The sequence below is a fragment of the Piliocolobus tephrosceles genome, chromosome 1 (genome assembly GCF_002776525.5).
Source record: "Piliocolobus tephrosceles isolate RC106 chromosome 1, ASM277652v3, whole genome shotgun sequence".
Taxonomy (NCBI): domain Eukaryota; kingdom Metazoa; phylum Chordata; class Mammalia; order Primates; family Cercopithecidae; genus Piliocolobus; species Piliocolobus tephrosceles.
The window spans coordinates 19,116,576-19,121,632 of NC_045434.1; the positions used below are offsets into that span (position 1 = coordinate 19,116,576).

The following is a 5,057-nucleotide window of genomic DNA, read 5'->3' on the forward strand; positions in this document are numbered from 1 at the left end:
TTTTGAGACGGAGTCTTGCTCTGTCACCCAGGCTGGAGTGCAGTGGCCGGATCTCAGCTCACTGCAAGCTCCGCCTCCTGGGTTCCCGCCATTCTCCTGTCTCAGCCTCCTGAGTAGCTGGGACTACAGGCACCCGCCACCTCGCCCGGCTAGTTTTTTGTATTTTTTATTAGAGACGGGGTTTCACCGTGTTAGCCAGGATGGTCTCGATCTCCTGACCTCGTGATCCGCCTGTCTCGGCCTCCCAAAGTGCTGGGATTACAGGCTTGAGCCACCGCGCCCGGCCGTTTTTCTACTGTATTTTTAATTTGGATTACTTTTTATTGTTGTATTATTTTTTGTTTATTTTTCTCAAATATTTTCAATTCATGGTTGAGTGAGTCTGCAGATGCAGAACCCCCGGATATGGAGGCCCCCGGCCTGCTGTCCTCCTTTGCTGCTGCTCTGGTTTCCTGGGCTGGAAGTTGGCCCTGGACAGTGAGATACCTTGTCTGCAGCCTGTACTGGAAGGCTCCGGGCTGGAGGGACCGGGCTGGGCTGTTGCTGGAACCCTCACATGCATGACCTCTTCCTGTGCCTGGCCTTCCTCAGAACACACTGGCTGGCCTGTAAGGACAGCATCCGGAGACAGACCCAGGTGGATGCTGCGTTGCTTGTTCTCTTTTATCCTCAGGAGCTTTGCAGGCCCTTTCTTACCCCATTCTACCCTCGCTGGGGAAGTTATTACTTGGTGCAATTATTTTCACACCACCCTATTATAAAAGTCTGCCCAGGTTCAAGGGGAGGACCCATGGATCCCGACTCTCAACAGAGTACATCCATATTATAGTCAGAAGAGCACGAGGGCTGCGGTGCTGATTGATACTGAACTTTTGGAAAAGAGAATCCACTTCACTAGCTTTCTGAGGAAGCTGGCGCCTTGTACAACTGTTTCATTTTTTTTTTTTCTTTTGAGACAGGGTCTCAGTCTGTTGCCTAGGCTGGAGTGCATGATCTAAGCATGATCTAAGCTCACTGCAGCCTTGACCTCCTGGGTTCAAGTAATCCTCCAGCCTCAGCCTGCTGAGTAGCTGGGACCACAGGTGTGCGTCACTATACCTGGCTATTTTTTTATTTTTAACTTTTAGTAGAGATGAGGTCTTGCTATGTTGCCTAGCTGGTCTTAAACCCCTGAGCTCAAGCAGTCCTCCGGCCTTGGCCTCCCAAAGTGCTGGGATGATGGATGTGAGCCACCACACCTGACTCATGTGATTCTTTCTGGGGCTCAGCTTCTGTCCTGGAGGCCTTTCCCCTCTGGCAGTTAGGATTCATCCTACTCAGTTCTGTGAGGCCATTTTTACCTCTTCACCTGCTTTTCTTTTCCTCCAAATTTTTTTGATGCCTTTTGCCTGATGTCATCACCCCCCTTGCTGTCTGTCCTTGTGGCTTTATACCTTTTTCCCTTCACTTTAGTAGGATTTGGAGAGGAAGAGACTCTAAGCTTTAAGGAACTCTAAGGCACAGGTTTTCAGTGCAGATTTAACCTGAACCCTCCAATTTGCCATATTTGTTTAACTGATTTTTATTTTTACTTTTTTCTCTGTTTCTTGATCAGACTTGCCAGAGGTTTGTGAATTTGTTTAGTTTTTCCCCACACTAAGGATTTGTGGATTCTCTATATTGTATATTTTCATTCATTTATTATTATTTTTTCCTTAGTTTAATTTTTCTAACTTTTTGAGATGGATGCTTATCATTGATTTTTTTGCCCCCTGCCTTTCTTTTTTGATATGTTCATGTCAGGTTATAAATTTCCCTCTGATAACTGTTTTAGCTACATCACATATGTTTTGCCATATAACATTTTTATTCTAACTCATTTTCAAATTTTCATTATGATTTTTTAAAATAGTCACAAAAATTCATAAAATTTAACATTTATATATAGTATTCATGTAAAGAAACATTTATTTTTTAAAGAAAACATATATTCCAGCCTGGTCAACATGGCAAAAGCCCATCTCTATTAAAAATACAAAAATTAGGTGGGTGTGGTGGCGCGTGCCTGTAATCCCAGCTCTTTGGGTGACTGAGGCACAAGAATCACCTGAAGCTAGGAGGTGGAGGTCGCAGTGAGCTGAGATCACGCCATTGCACTGCAACCTGGGTGACAGAGCGAGACTGTCTCCAAACAAACAAACAGACAAACAAAAAAACCTAATGCAAACGTTATGCTCAATGAGGAAACTAGAAACATTCCCAATAATCAGAATTAAGAAAGGAATGCCCTCTATTACCACTACTTGAAATTTTGAAAAATGGTGCTGAAATACACATAATACATGTTATGATTTTAACCATTTTATTATTTATTTGTTAATTATTATTATTTGAGATGGAATCTTACTCTGTCACCTAGGCGGGGATGCAGTGGCATGATCTTGGCTCACTGCAACCTCTGCCTCCCAGGTTCAAGTGATCCTCCCACCTCAGCCTCCTGAGTAGCTAGGCCCACGCATGTGCCACCACACCTGGCTGATTTTTTGTATTTTTAGTAGAGACAGGGTTTCCCCATGTTGTCCAGGCTGGTCTTGAACTCCTGAGTTGAGGCGATGTACCCACCTCAGCCTCCCAAAGTGCTGGGATCACAGGCGTGAGCCATGTGCCTGGCCTTATTTATTTTTGAGACAGGGTCTTGCCCTGTCATCCAGGCTCAAGTGCAGTGGCACAGTCTTCACTCACTGCAGCCTTAACCTCCTGGGCTCTAGAATCCTCCCACCTCAGCCTCCCAAGTAGCTTCTACCGCAGCTGCATGCCACCCTACTTGGCTAATTAAGAAAAAAAAAAAAAAAAAAAAAATGGGGGGGTGTGGAGCCGACACTGGGCATTGTGGTTTATGCCTATAATGCCAACACTTTGGGAGGCTGAGGTGGGCAGATCACTCGAGCCCAGGAGTTCAAGACGAGCCTGGGATATGTGATGGAACCCTGTCTCTTCCAAAAAATACAAAATTAGTCAGGTGTGACGGTGTGCACCTGTAGTCCCAGCTACTTGGGAGGCTGAAGTAGGAGGATTGCTTAACTCTGGGAGGAAGAGGTTGCAGTGAGCCAAGATCATGCTACTGCACTCCAGCCTGGGCAACAGAGTGAGAACCTGTATGAAAAAAAAAATTTTTTTTTTTTTTTTTGATAGAGACAGGATTTTTCTATGCTGGCCAGGCTGGTGTTAAACTCCTGGGCTCAAGTGATCCTCCTGCCTCAGCCTTCCAAATGCTGGGATTACAGAAATGAGCCACCGTGCCTGGACTTCTTTAACTCATTTAAAGTGTACAGTTTGGCCGGGTGCAGTGGCTCACGCGTGTAATCCCAGCACTTTGGGAGGCTTTGGGAGGCCAAGGTGGGTGGATCACTTGAGGTCAGGAGTTCGAGACCAGCCTGGCCAACATGGTGAAACCCCGTCTCTACTAAAAAATACAAAAAATTAGCCAGGCGTGGTGGCGGGCGCCTGTAGTCCCAGCTACTGGGGAGGTTGAGGCTGGAGACTCGCTTGAACCCAGGAAGTGGAGGTTGCAGTGAGCTGAGATCGCGCCTCTGCACTCCAGCCTGGGCGACAGAGTGTGACTCCGTTTCTAAATAAATAAATAAATAAAGTGTACAGCTCGGTGGCATTAAGTACCTTCACATTTTTGTGCAACCCTGTTTTCAATTTGACCTATAGGTTATTTAGAAATGTTCTTAAATTTCAAAACTGGGAGGGATTTTTTGAAGTTTTTTTGTTGTATCTAGTTTAATTACATTGTGGTTAGAGAATACATTCTACATAATTTCAGTTTTGTAAATATCTTAAGATTTCTTTATGGCCGTGAATATGCAGATTCTTATAAATGTTCCATATATGATTGATAAACATTTATATTCTGCAGTTGTTGGGTTCAGTGTTCTATATATACCCATTAGGTCAAGTTTATTAATTCTGTTTAAATACATTTGGAAAATCAGATGTTCAGTACAGCCCTCTCTGTGATGATGGGGGTGTTCTCCATTTGTGCTGTCTACCAGGGTAGCCACTAGCCACATGTGGGTATTGAGCACTTGAACAATAACTAGTGTAACTGAAGAACTGAATATTTAATTTTATTTACTTTTAATTAATTAATTACAATTTATATTTACTAACCACATCTGGTTCATGGCTATTGTTTTGGACCGCCCAGTTCTAAATTGAGACTGAATTTATTTTTATTTGAATGATCTGCCAATTACTGAGAGGGGCATTGTAATCTTCCACCGTAACTGGTGGATAATGCTGTTTTTGTTTGAAGAAGTCTTTATTTTAAACTATTTTTTCAAACAGGATTTTAGAAACATATACTTACTGTTTAGAAAAAACTCTCAAACTCTTTCCTCTGTAGTCACACAACCACCATCAACACAGACTTCTGTGACCCCAAAATATGTGGGGCTATTTCCCCACCAGCAAGCAAGCAATCAGTTCCAACACTGTCTGCCTGGAGATAGCGTCAGGTCCCACAGGTTGAAGGCTCAGTCTCACAGACTGCCCCCTCCTTCCCATCAGTCGAAAGTCCAGGCTTTGGGAACTTCTGACCGACCATCTTCAAACTGGGGTTCCCATGATCCCCGTTTAGGTTTAATTTGCTGGAGTGGCTCACAGAACTCAGGGAAACAATGTTTGCCAGTTTATTATAAGGGATATTAGAGGCCAGCCATGGTGGCTCACGCCTGTAATCCCAGCACTTTGGGAGGCTGAGGCAGGTGGATCACTTGAAGTCAGGAGTTCGAGACCAGCCTGGTTAACATGATGAAACCCCGTCTCTACTAAAAATACAAAAATTAGCTGGACATTGTGGCACACACCTGTAATCTCAGCTGTTTGGGAGGCTGAGGCGAGAGAATTGCTTGAGCCCAGCACACACCTGTAATCCCAGCTATTTGGGAGGCGGAGGTTGCCGTGAACTGAGATTGCAACATTGCATTCCAGCCTGGGCAACAGAGCAAGATTCTGTCTCTTATTATAATAATAATAATAATAATAATAATAATAATAATAATAATAATAAT

At 44.0% G+C, this 5,057-nt stretch overlaps 1 protein-coding gene across 1 annotated transcript in view; it reads left to right on the forward strand.

Annotated features, from left to right (window-relative positions):
* CCSAP (centriole, cilia and spindle associated protein) overlaps positions 1-5,057 on the forward strand; it is a 22,942-nt gene that overhangs the window by 6,874 nt on the left and 11,011 nt on the right. The window lies entirely within an intron of this gene.